This window comes from Macaca nemestrina, chromosome 9 (genome assembly GCF_043159975.1).
Source record: "Macaca nemestrina isolate mMacNem1 chromosome 9, mMacNem.hap1, whole genome shotgun sequence".
NCBI lineage: Eukaryota > Metazoa > Chordata > Mammalia > Primates > Cercopithecidae > Macaca > Macaca nemestrina.
Window position 1 is genome coordinate 139,746,422 of NC_092133.1, and position 20,648 is coordinate 139,767,069.

The window sequence follows — 20,648 nt, forward strand, 5'->3', positions numbered from 1 at the left end:
AATGGAATCTTTGGATTTTACTGAAGAATAAATCTTTACTATGCTACAACTGCTAATAAGGAACTTGAAGATTAAATAAATAAAAAGAACATTTCTTGTGTACTAATGCAGTCCTCTTTTAGCAAGGGTGTGTAGAATGCTTTTAAGATGACTGCATTTATACACCCTTACAATTAGGCAAAATTACATCCCAGTATTCTGTTTAACAGTGGGTCAGCCATGGAAGAGCTCAGACATGTCACAAACAAAACCCAAAGAAGAACCTCCATGTTCTATGTAGGCCCTTCTTGCTACATAGAAAAGTCCAAGTGCAGCATGATAATGTATTTCACAACCATCTTGAAAAAATCAAGTTGAATATTGTACATCTGGTCTTTTAGTAACAATAAAGTAGTTAAAGCATTAATAAAAACAGGTCTTTCTTCATATGATGCGGAAATTATCCTTTCTTAGAAGAAATTATCTTTCTCTTAAGAAACAATTTTCACGTATTTTTACTTTAAGTCAGAGGTCCCCAGCCCCTGGGCCGTGGACTGGTACTAGTCTGTGGCCTGTTAGAAACCGGGTGGCACAGCAGGGAGAAGAGAGCATGGTACTAGTCTGTGGCCTGTTAGAAACCGGGTGGCACAGCAGGGAGAAGAGAGCATGGTACTAGTCTGTGGCCTGTTAGAAACCGGGTGGCACAGCAGGGAGAAGAGAGTGTTACCGCCTGAATTCTGCCTTCTGTCAAATTAGCAATATCATTAGATTCTCATAGGAGCGCAAACCCTACTGTAAATTGCACCTGCAAGGGATTTAGTTTGCACACGCCTTATGAAAATCTAATGCCTGATGATCTGAGGTGGAACAGTTATATCCCAAACAGTTATATCCCAAACCATCCCCCAAGTCCATGAAAAAAATTGTCTGCCGTGAAACCGGTCCCTGGTGCCAAAAAGATCGTGGAGCCACTGCTGTAAGTGAAGAGCTTCTAGGAGATTCTGAACGTTAGCACATGGGAGAGTTGACCATTGATCTCTAAAACACATCTCCCACTTGAGCTTGCAAGATCCTTCCCAGGTGTCTATAGGTCCCAAGCTTTGCCATGTGTTCATCTCTTAAGATGGCTCTATATTTACAAGAAGCTTTCAATTTTGGTAGAAACGTGTGATCCTACTAAGGATGTTGTCAGATTAGTGGTGTCTTAAAATGATCTTATTTTATTGCATATATCAGTTACCTGATGAGATTCATTAGAATTCCTGTTATGTGGATTAAGAAGGCATAAACTGGAAAGAAATTATTTTTGGCTTCAAATAATTTCTGGTGTTGGAACCAACTTAGAAAAGGCCTTGTGAGAAACCCTCACATCCTCCCACACACATAGAGAGCTATAGTGGGTCTATAAACTACCCAATGAATATAAACTACAGTCATCCATCAACCAAGCCTCAACTTCCCCATGGTCAACTTACTGGAAATGACTTTTCAAGGCATTCTGGTCTTTTGAGGGCAGGGCAGTTTCGGACAAAGCATTTGATGACAGCTACTGTGATATTGAGAAAGATATTATGCATCAAAATTGTGAACAATAATCCTCAATTTCCATAAAACTATTCACTCATCTATTATCGATGGCATAGTGTGTGCCAAGCGCCTGAGACTCTGGGAACCTGAGAAACAGTGATGAACCACAGGACACAGCCCCTGCCCTTATGAAACACACAACATAGAAATAGCAAATTAGCGATTTTCTTTCCTTTTTTAACACCTGCATAGATCAAAAGGATTTTTTTTCTGAAACACATCTGTGCATTACATTAATTAGTCAATAAACAATAAACGTCTACTATGGGCTAACCTCTGTGCCATTGACGAATGTGAATGCTTAAACAGGAAAAGATATGGATGATGACTAACGAGAAATTATCGTTTAATTGGAAGACAATGTAAATGCATGGAAAAAACACTAGGAACCTAATAACTCAGTTAAGTTTTGATAAATCAAAACTAGCTGTTGGTAGAGCCTTTGGGCAGTCAACCGAACTTGGCAAAATGTTAACCCAGACATTGTAGCCAGGTAAGAATTCTGAATTACGTTAATAATGTTAAGGATGGAAGTGAAAATCATACCCCAGCTATTTTATTCAACAGATTCTTTTGAGCACCCAGTGCATCTGGTAATGTGCTAAATGCAAGATCCTGGCATTACAGAAGTTAGCGAAAAGACAGCGCCTTGGCCAGGTAATGCGTTGGCCAGCTAATGAGGTGAGTACTATGAATCCCACTTTACAGATAAAGGAAATGATCCCCACGAAACAATCCACATTCCTCGGAAAATAGATGATATCTAAACCCAGGCCTGTACCTCAGAGATTTTGAAGACCTGTTTTCTCCCTCTGCTATGCTGAATATGTCAGATCTGTTGTGAAATAAACCACTAAAATGAAATAAATCACCATGTCAAAAGGGAAAAAGACTGGCAAAAGTCAGGGAACAGTCTGGGGCAAGTTGCTCCGTGTCATGGCAGTAAATAATATACAAGTACGGGAAATCCGCTACATATGGGACTAGCTGTGACACACAGTGGTAGTCCCAAGGATTCAAAACAGCTGCTTGAAAACACGGGCAAAGATCCCAAGGGCTAGGGATTTATTCAAAAGGCAGGGATCCACAGAGGCAAATATGGTCAGGAAAGGCTTTTAGGCAATAACCTTTGTTCTCGTGTCTGTGAAAGGTGTGAAGGATTTGGGTAGGAGATGAACAGCAAAGCAAAGAGCACAAATGAGTTAAGGTTTTGAACAAACAATGGCATAGGCAAAACACTGAGAGGCACAGCAAAACCTCTCTCTGCTGGGTGAGCATTGAGCAATTCCGAAGTTGCACCTACTAATATCACACCATCAGAAGATGACACAACAAGCAATGTGTTTATTTAAACTCAAAATTAAAACTCATTGTTTTAATCCATTAGAAAAGGCTTGTTAACATGCCACCTCTTTGATTATTTCATTCTCAGTAGTGTCTTGGAATGATATTTAAAAATTACTTCAAATACAAGTCACATACTATTTATTTAAAATCCATTTTCAAAGTTCTTTTAAAAGTAATTACAGGAAATTATCTTCCTTTGTATCTTTCTGGCTGACACATCATATAAATCATCCAATGTGTCACTTCTGATAAAGCCCACGTAATCATATTACATGACAGGAACTGCCTATCATAAATAGACACAATAACCTAATTTGGGAAACTCAGACAAACACAATTTCGTTTAAATTTTAGCTTAAAAACACGGGTGAAACTCTACAGAGCATTGGTATATGGATGTGGCTTTGAAGAATATTTGTCTCATTTTCTTCTTTCCATCCTGACAGTTATTTCAGTTTCATACTTTAGATATAAGCTCATAAAAATGCATAAAATAAAATATTTACAGCCAAAGTTAAGCAAAGAGAATGATATAATGATTGGGCTCAATTTGTACTTGGTTCACTAATTAGCCTTTTTGAAGTTCAGCATTTATACGGTACTCTCTTCCTTGGGCAGAAAGCTGGAACTTGCCAATGACTCCATATTGAGAAAACCAGGGACTTCTAATAAAGAGACAAAGATAAACCCAAAATTGTACCTACATCGGTATATACTGCTGATCTTTGAATTTCATGATCAATAAGAACATCACAAATGCAAGAAACGAATTCTCTTGGACCACAGAGAATATCGTTAGGAGAATTTGCCATGCAGAAGGCAGAATGGGATTGGAAGTTCTCAGCTTTTACCGTTGGATACCAGTGGCTGCCAGGCAGGTGTAAACATAGACTTACACCTATGTTGTTAGACATAGTGTTGGACAAGATTTTGGTCAGCTCCGCTCTGGCTGTGCTGAGTTGGGCAATGCTCTCCAGGGTGTGAGTGGCTATTCCTGTTATGAAGATTAAGGAAGCAAAAACTGGAGCTTTGGGGTGAATACAGGACACTGACATGTTTGGATTTCTGCCTCTTGACCTTCACTTGCTGTATCACCTATCTCAGCAGAAGTCCAAAGTGAATGCCAACAAAATATGCTAATTTAGCTCTATTATGACAATTGAACATCATACAATAAGGAATCTGTTAAATGTACAATGCTTTAAAATGTGTGTGTATGGTTATGCTTGTCTATTTTCATTCTCACTTGCTTGCAATCCAATATGTTTTATTTTTGAAACTGAAAATGGTGTGGTTTCAGACACATTGCAAGGATGCAATCATATGATAATCCGGGGTGTAAGCATTATCAGCACCAGTTAATAAGGGGGATAAGATCCACATTAAAACAATGCACAAATTTATCATAATCAGGTAACAATGAGTATTGGAGTGAGGATTAAAACACAAGCCTTCTGACGCTGGAATTCATGGTTTTAATTCTCTGCAGGGCTGCCCTTTCACTAAGGCTGATGGGTCAAGCTATCTAGAGAACTGAAGAAGACAAAAACAGAACTTAAAATGGCTGCAGTTTCTTGATTCCAAAATGTAGTCAATTTAAATATTTAAAATCACTTTGAGGCTGGGAGCAGTGGCTCGTGCCTGTAAACCCAGCACTTTGGGAGGCTGAGGCAGGTGGATCACCGGAAGTCAGGAGTTCAAGACCAGCTTGGCCAGCATGGTGAAACCCTATCCCTACTCAAAATACAAAAATAAGCTGGGTATGGTGGCGGGATCCTGTAATCCCAGCTACTCAGTAGGCTGAGGCAGGAGAATCGCTTGAACCCTGGAGGCGGAGATGGCAGTGAGCCGAGATTGCACCATTGCACTCCAGCCTGGGTGACAAGAGTGAGACTTGATCTCAAAAATAAAATAAAATAAAATAAAATAAAATAAAATAAAATAAAATCACTTTGATAATAGCCAATTATAGAAAAAATAAAGCACTGAAATAATTTTATACTTTGTTCTGGGAGGCAATAAAAATGTTTACCTATACAATGTATACTGCCTTCCTCTGCAAGACATAATCAATGTTCATTTCATAGTCTACAGATTCTTCCGAGAGATGTTTGGTCTTTTGCAATTATGCATATCATCATGGGGACGTGTTGGTTTTGGTAACCTGTAGTCATAATCTTTAAGATTAACTATATAATTTCAAGAATTATTCAAAATAATAGTCTTCTTTATATTTCCAGTTTGATCAAGACTGTAGATTTATTTATTTTTTAATTAAATTACATCAGGGCACAAGCTAATACTTTTTTCTTGGAAGACACTGGAAACTTTAGACAGATATTTAGCACCTAGTGAGAGTCTCTCTTGATGCATGAATCTGTTACAACAACCTCTCTGCATTTAACAACGGCATGATCTACTGGAGATATTTACAAACCAGTACTACATTACATTGGTATGTAGAAGCACTGACTGTACATATAATACATTTTTGTCTCCATATTTTATCATCTGTAATCATTTTGCAGACAAGTAATAACGTTCCATCCAAATTTAATTTAAATTGCAACCGCATCCAAGTGCTACCAATGGAGATACCTCACATTGATGGCCAAGTGAATGGACGGCTGCCACGCCCAGATGAAAACCATGTCCCAGCAATGACAGGTCTGCCAGGACCTATCTTCTCCAACGACAGCTGTGGAGAGTACATGGTTTCTGACATTGACTATAAACCATGACTTGATTTTGGAGGCATTAAAATATGAAGAAACCACATATTTAAAAGTGATAGATGTGGTGAGAGAGGTCAGTGAGACAACCAGTTGCAAAGTAAATATGGACAAATCAGTTTTTCTACATGTCAGCAATAAAAAATCAGTATATTTTCCTTTGGTGTCCTTAGAAGAAGTATTGGAAATGATTCTATTATTGTAATATTTATGCTGTGATAACAATCACTTCAAAATCACTTTTGCAGTCCTTTGCAGTAAATTTACCAAGCAGCTTTCTAACACAAAAAGAGGGGCATCCCCTGAATTTTTCCCCTTTGTTGGGAACTGTGCTAAATGCTCCACAGATAACGTCTCAATTAATCCTAATAAGAACCCATGCAGGAGACGCCACCTATGAGAAAAATGATAAAACTGAGGCTTAGAAAGAAGTTAATAAACTGTGAAAAATCATATATTTGTGGAAAGAAAAGACTAGCTTTTTTTTTTTTTTTTTTGACAAGTGGAAACATTCAAGTCTGTTTCTCTTTAATTCTGAGGTTCAAGCAAATTCTCCATAATTATGTTGTTTTAATAGAGTATTTCATCTCAGAAAAAGTTGCCAGAAGAGGTTTCTTCAAAAGTTAACAGGCCAAGCGAGATGACTTACGCCTGTAGTCCCAGCACTTTAGGAGGCTGAGGTGGATAGATCACCTGAGATCAGGAGTTCAAGACCAGCCTGGCCCACATGGTGAAACCTCATCTCTATGAAACATACAAAAATTAGCCGGGCATGGTGGTGCACACCTGTAATCCCAGATGCTCCAGAGGCTGAGGCAGGAGAATTGTTTGAACCTGGGGGGCGGAGGTGGCAGTGGGCTGAGATCGTGCCACTGCACTCCAGCCTGAGCCACAACGTGAGACTCTGTCTCAAAAAAAAAAAAAAAGTTAACAGAGGACCCTATTACTTTCTAGAAATGTTATTTTCAAATTTAGTCGAACTTTCTTAGTCTTTATAGGAAAAAAAAAAGATTAAAGAAATCAAGTTTTATTTTAATAATTTTCAAATACTTCTCTGAAACATGGTGAAACTGTTAGAACTTTATCAGACCATAAACCAGGATCAAAAGCCAATAAAGACCTTTTACATTTTTCCATCTTCAAAATAAGGAGTGTTCCAGTTACCTTTTAAGAGATAATCTGAATTGGTTCATCCTTCTGTAATCTTTATGGCTAAATGTAACCAAGGCCACCAAAACACCACAATGTGGCATGTATCCAGTGAAGATGCAGGCTTCAGTGAGGATAATGCATCAGTATCAAAACACAGAAAACTGGTGAGGGGATGGCATAAAAATTGAACTCCCTAAAATTAAATGGAAAAAGTTCCAGGGATCCCCTGAACTTTGTATTTTTAGTTTGAATGAGAAATCCCTTTAAACTCTTGATGTTGTCATAATCGATTTTCTACATTTTATTTCTCAATTTAAGTCTATTCTCAAAAAGGGGAATATTGGATTACGTGTTTACCGACTGAGTTCGAATGCAAAACTACGGAGAAGAAAAACACCACTGAATTAGGCATCTAATAAGCAGCGGACATCGTAAATTGAGTGGTTTGGGAAACAGGGAAGTGTTTTCACTATATTGTCTACATGCTAGAGAGTCATTGCAGATCTTATCCAGTTAAATTGCTGCCAAAATTGCCTCTTTCTCACACTATCAGTTGCCACTTCTGGCAATTACTGGAGTGATAATAAGTCCATAACCTCCTATAGAACTAGGATGCACCATAACCAGAACATCAACATCACCTTTAAAAACAAATTAAAATCGCCACACAACAAACTCTGACGCTGGTTCTGTGAAAGGCATCCTGGAGCTAGAATGTCCGTGCCGTCCTCCTGTCCTCACAGCCTGCCTCTCAGGGCTCCGTCTGATGCTGCTTCCTGTCACAGCCCTGCAAGGAGAGTCTCTGGGAAATCAGCGAAAGCTCAAGGTTTGCATGTGACCGGCTGAATGAGAAGTGAACTGGAAAACCACTGGCAAAGGCACCCACGGGATACTGCACCCGGCAGAGACAAAGGCAAAAACGGAAACTGTCATCGATATTACAGAGGCGCTGCCTGACAGCCCTGGTGTGTCATCATCATCCGGGTGTCCCCACCGCTGAACATAGGGTGGGATTCCCGTCCTTACTAAGGACTTCCTTTTTCTATGGACCTGGTGGGTTGCGATTCAATCTCTAGGGCACAGGTGTCCGTGGTACAAATATGTTGTCCTTATAACCACTGTTGAATTCCCGTGAGACAGGATTTCTGAGGCTGAGACCACTTTTCCAATAATCAATTTACCTGAAACTAATGCAACTAATCAATTTATTGCTTATACACAGGATTTTAAATGTCTTCCAGAATAGAAACAAGTGTCATTTATTCTTTTGGTGAATATTTATGAGACTCCCGCTGTAGGCCAAGCATCGTCCTGGGCACTTTAGATTCCACTGGAGAATGGGATAGACAAAGACCTCTGCTCTTGTCGAACTGACTTTCTGGTAAGGTAGAAACAGAAAACAATCAATAAACACAATAAACAAGTAAATCATACAATATGTGAGAAGGCGATAAGTGCTAAGGCAAAAAAAAAAAAAAGAGGAAAATAAATAAAGATGAAAAAGAGGATTTAGAAATGTGAGAGCTTGATGTCCTTGGAGATTGCAATATGTAAGTCGAGTCCGAAGGGTAGAGCTTCCATTTCTGAGAGCATAACCTCCAGGAAAACCGTCAAGATTTTAAATTCAATGCAATGCAAAATTAAAATTTGACTCCATTCACCTCAAATGCCCAACCTCTGCATCCCACCTCAGGGAAATGCCAACTTCATTCTCATTGCATAAACAGGCAGAGGAGACAGAATTCTATTCAATCTCAAAGGGGATCTGCTCTGTTGCCTTCATATTTTTCTTATAAGGCAACAGGCTTATGTTATTTGAAAGAAATAGAAATTTAGACAATACGCCACTGTAACAATCACTGAGATGGTAACTGCCCTTTGAGGAAAAAGGAATGATGACAAAAGCAGGGATTCCGCTTGGACGTCCTGTGGCAGGTTTTCATGTTTCTCACAGGGCTGACTTTTCACACTGAGCCTCCAAATAAAGGACTGTGATTTGTATTTAGTAGAAAGTAAAAAAATTAATGTTTCTTCCAGTGACTCTTGCACACACTCACACAATAATTATATGCATATATGTATGTATGCGTGTGTGTGTGTGTGTGTGTATATATATTTAATGGAGGGTCACCCTAAAATTTCACAAGAGAATAATGATAGGGTATACACATGTATGTGTGTGTGTGTATTTAAATGGAGGGCACCCTAAAATTTTACAAGAGAGTAATGGTAGGGTATATACATATATATATGTGTGTGTGTGTATATATGTGTGTGTGTGTGTGTGTATATATATAGATATATATATGGTCCTGAAATAAATGAAATTTATCCCTTGGAATTAAAAAAAAACCTTACTAGAGGTGACGGCCGGGTGTATTTGACCATAGATTGAAGGAAACAGGCTGACAGGACAATCTGATAGGGCTGGGATTCTGCACATCAGAATAAATAACTACTCATATATTTTACAGCTGACAAACTGAGGCCCTCAGTTCTTGCCCCAGCCCAACCTGCACAAGGTCCCACATGGCACAAGCTGAGAGCTGTGAGGCAGTCGAGCAGTTCTTGAGCTTCCTGAGTGTCATTGCAGGGTCAGCTCGTCACACTTCGAACCAGCTGGTAAAGAGACAAAGAGCCCAGTGGACCTGGGAAATCTGTTACCAAGAACACAGTGGGCAGCGGGAACTTCCTGATCACACTGATTCTCCCTGTCCCTAACCCCGATGAGAGGGTGCAGAGGCAGGGGCAGAAAGGGGCTGCACACAGGGTGTAGCCCCGCGGAGGACCCCCCCATCTGACATGGGCTGCTGGTCACGCTGCCATCCTCCCCTCCATGGAGAGATGCTACCTGTAGCACACCGGGGTGTAAGCACTTCCTTTCTGGGAAGGAGAGGGGGTCTTTATCTTTGCTATTTAATAGTTAAATACATCTAAGCAAATTGCTGTTAAAGCCTAGATAGGAAGACGTGAAAGATTTCTCAATAATTGTCTCTCAAAAAATGCATCCCAGATTCTTACCCATGACAGGTTGCTGGCAGATGTTCCCATTTGGTCAGCCACTCAATCAATCTGACCAACAATGTGTGTATGTATACGCCACCTTTCAATTATCCATCCATCCGTCGATGGACACAGGTTAATTCCATATCTTGGCTACTGTGAACACTGCTGCAATGAACATGGAAGTGCAGGTATCTCTTTGACCTACTGATTTCCTTTGGGTGTATACCAAGAAGTGGGATTGCTGGCAAATTTTTTGAGGAACCTGGATGTGGTTTCCCATAATGGGTGTATATACAACTTGAATATATTCAATCTTTATTTGTAAATACCATGTTGAAACAGAGCAGGCCCAAATCCACTTGGTTTGCCTCATTTAGTACTTAAGTAAAGCATAATCACCAAAAATGCAACAGGATTGAAAAAGTTGTAGATATTCAGGTTAAAGATGTACATTGTGTAGACAATAACAAACACTGAAAAATTTTGTCGAGCTGAACTAATATTTTACTTTGCATGGGGGATGTATTTTTTAATTGATTCTACTTATTTAAAAGTGAAATGCTTATGAAACTGAACTTTGCCCATATTTCACAACTTTATATGGATTATCACAACCTGTTTACAGGGAGATTACTTACATTAAATGTTTCTAGGCTGGTTGTGAGGAAGACCGAGAGATCTGCAAATTCAATCTACATATTCATTCCACTGCTATTTATTAAGTGTTTGCAATGTGCTAAGTACATTATAAATCATGTGAAGTCCTCCAAGCCCTAGCCTAGTGAGCCTTTATATGCAGACATAAAGGCAACGAGTGGAAATAACGCAACATATTATAACACTGACAATCACGCCTAGAAAACCTCACACAAACGGGACCTTTGTCTCTATCTTTATCATTCCTTACCTGAAAGTTGTCGTTATCCATATCTTTAAGGTCAGCTAGTTTTATTAAATGCAAATCTTAGCCTATCCCACTTAGAAATTATTTGAATGACTGTTCATGACTTTGGGAATCAAGTTCAAGTTTCTTCCCGTGGTGGAATGAGTCATTCCATGTTTCTCCTTATCCCCATTTCCATTCATTTCTCCATTTCTGGAAATGCGATGTGCTATTTCATGCCTCTGGGCTTTGCAAATACTTTCCTCTGCCCAGAATACTATTTCCTCCTTAAAGGCTAATGGGATTCTTTTTCTCACTCTTAAGACACTTTAAATGTCATTGTCATTGTCCTTTTTGAGATTGTGTTTTTTCTTGCTCATTGTACCTTAAATTTGCTTATAGATTGCACATAAATCAATGAATTATAGTTATTTTTCCAATTGTTTATTGTGGTAAAATATGCATAACATAAAGGTACTATATTAACCATTTTAAGTATGCAGTTCAGTGTTATTAAATACCTTCATAATGTTGTGTAACTACCAACACCATCTATTTCCATAGCTCTTTCCATTTTGCCGAATCAAAGCTCTGTACCCATTACATGACCACTTTCTCTTCTGCTTTCTATTTCAATGATTTTGACTACTCCAAGTATCTCATGTAAATGGAATCCTCAGTATTTGTCTTTCTGTGAATGGCTTACTTTACTCAGCATAATGTCATCAAGATTCATCCATGTCATAACATATGTATGAATTTTCTTCCTTTTTAGGATGAATAATATTCTGTTGTATAAATAGACCACAGTTTGCTTATCGATTCATAAGTCAATAGATATTTGGGTTGCTTCCATTTTAGTTATTATGAATAGTACTATGAAAATGACTATACAAGTATATCTTCAAGATCCTACTTTATTTAATTTATTTATTTACTTCAAGACAGGGTCTTGCTCTGTGCCCAGGCTGGAGCGCAGTGGTGCAATCATAGCTCACTGCAACCTTAAACTCCTAGCTCAAGGGATCTTCTCACCTCAGCCTCCCTAAATACTGGGATAACAGATGTGAACAACCACACCCTGCCAAGAGCCTGCTTTTAGACCTATAGGTAGACTTGCTAGATCACAGGGTAATTCTACTTTCAGCTTTTTGAGGAACCACCATGCTATTTTACACAGTGACTGCACCATTTTCCATTCCCAGCGGCAGTGCACAAGAGTTCCAATGTCTCCGCATCTTCACCAACACATTTTCATTCCTGGTGTTTTGATGGCAGCCATCCCAATGGGTGTAGGGTGGCATCTCATGGTAGTTTTGATTTGACTTACCTAATGATTAGTGAGGTTGAACATCTTTTTAGGTGCCTTTTGGCGATTAGTATATCTTCTTTGGAGACACGTGTATTCAAATATTTCTGTCAGTTTTCGAATTAGGTTATTTGTTGTTGTTTTTAAGTTATAGCTATTTTTAAAGATACTTTAAAAATATAATGTGAGCTTGTTGAAAGCGGGAAGCATATTTTATCTGTATGCATATCTCAGTAACTAACACAGTACTGTGTACATAGTAGCTAATCCATAAATATTTATTAAAAGAACAAATAAATGAATGCACACGCAGGATTGCAGTAGTATTTGGGTAAGAGACTCCATTGTTTTCTGTTGTATAACACAGACCACTGCCCAGGTTTTTCCCTAAATCCAGCCTTCCTTTCTCCCATAGGGAAGGGATTTTTGTGAGATGCCTCATCCCCCAGCTGGAGACGAAGCTTCCATCCTCTGCTCAGTGGAGGTGCCTTCGTAATGAGGTTTGGGTCAGAGCAATGTAAATGAATAAAGTCTGTGAAATGTCAAGGTCATCCTCAACACAGAGGCAAACCACTTGGCTGAAATAATGCTGTTTCTCTTTTCTCTTGCCTGGACTCCCAGCAAGCTAATGACTCATATTTGATAGATGCCACAAAGCAGCTGGGTAAAACAGCAAGACTCCTAGTGTAGATGTGTGGGGCAGGACCCACACCTGTGGCATTAGCCCCTTCCATGTGATTAGAAAGGAGAAAGACACTCTTTTTTCTAAGACACTGGATCTGAGGTCTCCTCCTTCTCATCTGATACAGAAGTAGTCTCCACAATACATGCCTCAATTTTTTTTTGTTTTGTTTTGGTTTTTTTCATTTGTTTGTTTTTTTAGACAGAGCTCTGTTGCCCAGGCTGGAGTACAGTGACGAGATCCCAGCTCACTGCAACCTCCTCCTCCTGAGTCCAAGCAATTCTCTTGCCTCAGCCTCCCAAGTAGCTGGGATTACAGGCCTGCGCCACCACACCCGGCTAATTTTTGTATTTTTAGCAGGGGCAGGGTTTCAGCATGTTGGTCAGACTGGTCTCAAACTCCTGACCTCAAGCAATCCACCCGCCTCAGCCTCCCAAAGGGCTGGGATTACAGGCATGAGCCACCATGCCCAGCCGTGCCTCAAATTGTCATCTAACTTTCATTAGAATGCTTCCACTAATGTTCCCTACCTCATGCGATAGCCTGTTCTAAGGTTGGAAAATAAATATCAGAGTCTGCTTATGCCTAAATTATACATCCTTATAATTTCCACTGGTTGGTTCAGTGATAGAGCCAGAAGCTCCCCGGCTCGTGTGGCCAAGCCACACTCATTACATGAAGAGCACTATCATCGTCCTAGTAGCCTGTGCTCTTCTAGACCGTAAAATCACGGACTCTGAACCATTTCTCCCATTATGGGTTTCCCAGATAATTTTTATGTTTTCACCAGCATTTTTCAAGATTCTGTGTGTTTCACAGTCTGTTAATATCAATCATTAAAGGCTACTTTCTGAAACTGAATTAAATGGGGCGTGAACTATGCCTAGAAACAGGTAGTACCATGTATAGGTAGAATATCTTACATTTTTTTATTCATTCAAGAAAAATGTGTGGGATGCTTATTAAATGCTTGGCATTCTTTTGGGTGCTGGACTTGACTGGGACAATTCCTGCCTCCCAGAAGCTCGTCAACCACAAAGAGAGTAAATTTTCTTCAAAAACACTAGAACCGATCAATTTGCCTCTGACCCTGCAGAACAATGGTCAAAAGGGAAGATTTCTGTGCCCATAAATATCAATTAAACTCAGCTTTCATTGCCTAAATGTCTTCCAAATACATTCCTCCATTGTACTAAAATTGACTTTTTTCAAAGACCAAAATATAGCAAGATAATTGTATTTAAAAAAAAAATCTTTCCAAGTCTATGGCCATCAAATGTCCTTTATATTTCTCTACATTTGAAGGGATCAAAGGTCATTTACAAATAAACACACGTCTCATGGCCATGTCTCTACAACTCTCTCCTCTCTGCTGAAATCTCCATTCTCTCAAGTTAAGGTACATGTGTGTCTATATGTTCATACATACAAATATAAATATGCACATACATATACACACATGTATATGTATAAATAATATTTATATATATTTATATGCATAGAAGGAAATCAAGCATTTAAAAATAAATTACATTCTTGGAAATCATCCAAGAATTTCAGGACAAAGACTTCTGAAAATGGCTGGACACCTACCTATGAGGCCACTGTGATTTTTGATATATACCATTACAGAATTAATAACATGATATGATGTAAACTGAAACACGAAGGATCGTGCTGGTCCAATTCTGATAGATGTCTTTTAAAATTGTGCCCACAATCCTAGAATTTATGCTGACAAGGAAAATGATAATGCAAATAAAGAACTATATGCTGTAGTGTTCTGCTTTCTAATCCTACAATGTATGCATACGTGCTGGGTGCATCCAATCCAGTGTATTCCCCGGTTCCGTTTTACAAAAAGCCTGACCTAGTGGCTGTGTCAGAGGGCCTTCTGAATGATCTCCTCCAATGAGTACTGTGGCTCAATGTTCAGACATCACCAAGAAAATGACCTAGTCCATGAACCGTTCTATGCTTCGTGGACAGCAGTTATTCCCAGCTTATCACTGAGTTATGTTCTAATAGTTCACCTTTAAGTAGTTACTTTTTTTCCTGTCAATTTTATTTACACGTGCAGGTGCATTGCACGGGTATATTGCATGATGCTGAGATTTCGGATACAGATCCTGTGACCCAGGTAGTGAGCATTGTGCCCAACAGGTAGTTTTTCAGTCCATGCCTCTCTCTCCCCCTCTCTCCTGTACTAGTTAGTCCCTGGTGTCTACTGCTCCCATCTTTATGTCCAAATACCTCATGTTTTCACTTATAATTCATTTCTTTTTATTTTGTGGTATGAAAATTGCTATATTGAAGGGTTTATTGAACTCATAATTTTCTGGATTGTGGCACAAATATTTTAATGCCATAGATCACATGCTTCCTCTAGAAAACAAGCCTAAAACACAGTGACAAAACCGTCTCAGTAGTTGAGCCCCAGCGGGAGAGGGTGGAAGCAGTGGAGGAGTAGAGGGGCCTCCGGGAACCCAGTGCTCTGCAGGAACTAAACGTTCTTTCTTAGGTCCCTCCAGGCACTGTGCGTTTCTGAATCCCACACTAAACGGCAATTATTAACTTCTTGGAGGTTGACCACCCCCAGATTCAGATGCTTTGTCTGTTGTGCCCAGGAAAGAAGAGAAGTCCCATCCCAAGAGTTCGTAAGAGGGATGCCCAAGAGAAGCACAGAACAAACCCACAGGATCTTCTGGCCTCTTCAATTTAGATTGACTGGAATATTTAGTGAATAAATATAATGTTAATTTTATTCTGCAAGAAAATTGCTTAGAATTCTGGTTACTGAGAGGGATAATTTGCATTAAAAAATTAAGGCTTTTTTTTTTTGAGACAGAGTTTCACTCTTGTCGTACAGGCTGGAGTGCAGTGGTGTGATCTTGGCTCACAGCAACCTCCGCATCCCGGGTTCAAGCAATTCTCCTGCCTCAGCCTCGCGAGTAGCTGGAATTACAGGTATGCGCCACCATGCCTGGCTAATTTTGTATTTTTAGTAGAGATGGGATTTCTCCATGTTGGTCAGGCTGGTCTCGAACTCCCAACCTCAGATGATCCACCCGCCCTTGCCTCCCAAAGTGCTAGGATTACAGGCATGAGCCACCTCACTCGGCCAAAATTAAGGCATTTTGAGTGGAAAAGATTGAGATTCCAAAGGCTTCCTTGAGAATTCAAACTTAAGGAAGCCCCCTGAGGTGAACAGATTTGGCCCACACAAAGGCCGAGGTGGAGCACAAGCATCTGAAATAGAGTCACAGTTGGGGTGGGAAGAAACAGGACTCAGTGAGTAAGGCCTTCCCCTAAGCCTGAAGGTTGAAGTAGGACGGCTTTGGGTTCATGGTGTGGGAGTGCTGGAGCCTCTCTCAACCTGGGTATCCCATCCCGTGTCCTGGGGACAGTGGCTGTGGGAGAACATTTGAGGTACTATTGGAGGGCGCCTGAGCTCAATTTGGGCATGAAAATATCCTTGACAAAGTAAAACAGTGACTTTGTTCAGGACCAGTTCTGCACCAGTGTCAGTGACCAGACCACAGTAAAGGGCTCAGCAGAATTCGGGAATCCTGTGCCCTGCACTTGATGAGCGGCTATAGCTGGTGTATCAACAGCCCAGGGGCTCCTTAGCCAGGCTTGGAGTCAGCTGTGGAACCAGGTCTCTGCCCTGCAGCATCCTACTGAGAGGCTTCACATGTTTCTTGCAACTGATGAAGTCCTCCAGCCTCACGGGGTCTGTCTGCTTTCCAGTTCCCTGTGAACGTGCACGGAGGCAACCTCAGGACTTCATGAGGGTCTCACAGGAGTAGAACCTGGAGAGGAAAGAAGAACATTCTCCGGAAAAATAGGAGGATGCAATGGGGATGTGTGTGTCCTTATTGGTGCGTCCAGGCTAATACATGGGATTAGTAGCCGCACGACAAAAGTATACTTTTAATGAATGCCAATCACAAATTATTAAGTTGCTTCTAACCTTTTTATAAGATGCTTAACCAATAAATTAATTGACAGAAAAGAAAGAGTCTAAAAACCAAAACACCCATTAAATCCAAATAAAGCAATTAACTGATCCTTTCACTGACTCTTATTTTGTCACCATATACAGATGGTCTAAGATGCAGATCCCACTCAAATCTCTAAATATGCTTCGACTGGTTTAAGATAAATATTACTTATTTTAATTAAGATTTTTTAAACGTAAGGTCACACTTACACCCTGCCCTTTGTCGTAGTTTCAGAATGATTTATTTGTGTTTCTGTCTGAGCATCAGTGAGCAGCGCTTGTTAACACCTTACATTTTTCTGTACCCCTGAATATTCAAACACCAAAGCCTTGTAGAGACACCCATGTGCACTAGGGGATGTCTTCATTTTATTCCTCTATGAAATGACAGCCAATATTTCAATCTGGAGAATGACTTCCACTGTTGGATTTCACAAGATTTTACATTGTGCCTTCTTTTCAAAACTATTTTCATTATTAAATTAATATACAGAAAATTTGGAAAAGATTGGAGGAAAGCTCCCATTATTCTCCCCACCCTAGCGGAACTGATGCTATAATTTTTGGCCATGCTTCTAGTTTTCTTTCTTGTATGCTTATCTTTTACAAAGTTGACCCAATAAATAAAAGCCAATCTGCATCACGATTCTTCACCTAGAGTGATTTTCATTCTAGCCACGCCTCTTTTGTTTACAGGCAGTAGACACTTACCTGGGCTTGTTCAGAAAAATGATGATGTCGGCATTACAAGATCAGCACCCTGAGTTCCTGTGGGAACATCAAGGTCAAGGCTATGTCCCTCATGGTGCTGTAAGGGTGGAGAGCACTCTCATCTCTGCTTCTTTCTGTGTGCTCACTCCACCTGCCTCTCAGCATTCTTCCCTAATATCTTGACAAGTGTCCAATGATGTTCACGTAAGAGTTGACTTGGCTTTATTAACCCATTATTAACTGAAATAGTTTGGATATTCGTTCCCCCAAATCTCATGTTAAAATGTAATCCTCAGTGTTGGAGATGGAGCCTGGTGGGAGATGATTGGATCATGGATGTGGATTTCTTATGATTGGTTTAGCACCATCCTTCCGTGGTGCTGTTCTTGCAATAGTGAATGATTTCTTGTGAGATCTGGTTGTTTAAATCCAGTGGCACCTCCCCCAACCCTCTAGCTCCCATTCCTGCCATGTGAGACACCTGCTCCCCCTTTGTCTTACCCCATGATTGGAAACTTTCTGAGGCGTCCCCAGAAGCTGATGCCAGCCCTATGCTTCCTGTACAGCCTGCAGAACCATGAGACAATTAGATCTCTTTTCTTATGAATTACACAGCCTCAGGAATTTATAGCATTGCTGGAACCACCTACTTCACCATCCCGTTTCCACGGGATATTTAAGATGTTTCAGAATTTCCTAAAGCAAGAAGATTTGCTCTATTGACCTCTCTCTCCCTCATACTCTATCTATCTATCTATCTATCTATCTATCTATCTATCTATCTATCTATCTATCATCTGTCTGTCTATATATTTATATCTATAGATATCTCTCTATATAGGTATCTGTACACACACACATATGCTTCTCAACTAACAGTAAAGTTACATCACAATAAATCCATCTTTAGTTGAAAATATTTTAGGCTGAAAATGCATTTGGTATACCTCATCTGCTAAACATCATAGCTTAGCCTTGCCTACCTTAAACATGCTCAAAACACTTCGATTAGCCTAGAGTTGGTCAAAATCATTCAACACAAGCAAGTGTTAAATAGTTTATGTAGTCTATTGAATACTGTGCTGAAAGAAAAAAACGGTATTGTCCCTGTAATCCCAGCACTTTGGGAGGCCGAGGCAGGTGGATCATCTGAGGTCAGGAGTTCGAGACCAGCCTGGCCAACATGCTGAAACCCCAAAACCCCATCTCTATTTTAAAAAAATTAGCCAGGCCTGGTGGCAGGTGCCTGTAATCCCAGCTACTTGGGAGGCTGAGGCAGGGGAATTGCTTGAACCCAGGAGGTGGAGGTTGCAGGGAGCCGAGATGGCACCACTGCACTCCATCCTTGGCCACAAGAGTGAAACACCATCTCAAAAAAAAAGAAAAGAAAGAAAAAAGAAAAAGAAAAATCGGCATGGTCATGGTCATGTGGGTTGTATGCGCACTGTGGTAAAGTCATGGGGGTTCAAGTTACAACGTTTTGACTTTTGATTACACCTATGCAATCACTCTGTTTTTCACCATCAGCACAGTATTCAATAAACTACGTAAAATATTCAACACTGTTTTTATATAAAATAGGATTTGTGTCAGGTGATTTCACCCACCTGTAAGCTAAGGTAAGCGTCCCGAGCACATGTAAGTTACGCTACGCTGATCTATGCAGCTTGATGAGTTAGGGATATTGAATGCGTTTTTGACTTACTGAGAGAGAGAGGGAGTTGGTGAGTTTCATGACGGGATGCCTAAGAGGGAGTCACAGACTGGCAAATTTAGTTGGATTAAAAAACAGAAAAGGTAAGGAAATGGACACAACACTTCTAAATGATCTGAAATATCTTGGTTGAGAAAAAAAAGCAGTTTGAGAAATGAGATAAGAGTAGAAGAAGAAGACGTTGTGAGCTTAGGATAGCGGAGTGGTGCTGGGGTTCCTCCGAGGCTCCGACAAGCAGTCAAGGAATGAGATGAGGGAGCAGGGGAGACAGAAGAGGGACGGGACGATTAGAGGACGAGGGCAAGGCCGGGAGAGACCAGAGGTTGTCTGGGACAGACTCGAATGGTTGTAAAAAAGAATGTAGAGAATTGCGGCAGTAAAAATAGAAACTCCTGGGAAACCTTATGAATGGGGGTGGGATTGTTTAGCTTCATGAATGGGAGGGACAAAAGCTTGAACAATAACGACCTGGAGCCTCCTGTGAAGGAGAAGGTTTGTGGGTCTGCTGGGAGGGTCTGGAGAAAAGCAAATATTATGTCTGCACCAAGCTGAAGGGGGACACGTCTTTCACATGCTTGGAAATGGGAAAGTGGCCAGGTTGGATAAGAGTCAAGAAGGAGAATGAATTTTCAAAACCATTGAAATGTCTTGACGGGGACTTGGCAATCGGACGGTATCGCTCTCTATGTTGGGAAACTCGGGTGAAAGGAAGTGATATAAGGAGAAATTAACAGTTTTGTTAAAAATGACATTTTTCTCCCTGTCATCCATCCAAATAATTCCATTGTCAGTGATATCCCTTTCCTCGGCCTCAGACCCTCCCTTCACATTCCGTCCCCTTCCTCTGCGGCTTCTTGCAACCCAGGCATGCGTCACTTTCTGGCTGTAAATCATGTACTTTTCTCTGTATCGCTTTTGAAATGTGAAGGATGCATTCTGTCATGTAATTAGTCACAAGGGGTCCAAGTGTCACCTTTTCCTTCTTTTTGCAGATCCCTTAACGTCTAGCATGCAGCCAAGCACTTCAATGTACACAAAATATTTACCAAATAATCTGAATTGTCTGGTTCCAGACATTGTTTGATTTATAAACATTGCTTTGGTGCAGGTTAAAACGAATGAACAACTCTCTTTCTTATGCCCAAAGATATCTGGATTATAATTGAATCTAATGCCGTGGCATTGTTAAGGACCCTGATCTATATATAGGGGGAAGACAAGGGACCACAGTCCTTCAGGGAATATTGCAACACTCCAATTATTTCTATCATATGCAGGCATTATAGTGCATAAAATTCAAAATCCCAAGTAAGACGTCACCTGCGTCATCATCTCAGATTGAGACTGGAGTTGCTGCTGTGGTGTGTGTCAGGGGCAGCACTGCATTTCCCCCTGCTTTGAATTTACGACAGAGGAGGCAGAGCCCAGGAAAGGTAGAAACACAGACTTTGGATTGCCATAAGGCACAATCAAATCCTAGCACGACTCTGATTGCACATGGATGGGGAAATTACTTACTCCCTCCGAACCTCAGTTTCAGTGT

The 20,648-nt window shown here is 40.3% G+C and overlaps 1 long non-coding RNA gene across 1 annotated transcript in view; it reads left to right on the forward strand.

Moving 5' to 3' along the window:
- Positions 1–19,146: 19,146 nt before the first annotated feature.
- The window catches only part of LOC139356135 (uncharacterized), an 85,955-nt gene continuing 84,453 nt past the window's right edge, over positions 19,147–20,648 (forward strand). The window contains exon 1 of the long non-coding RNA XR_011607536.1: positions 19,147–19,188. This is a non-coding gene — a long non-coding RNA (uncharacterized lncRNA). The remainder of the gene's footprint in view (positions 19,189–20,648) is intronic.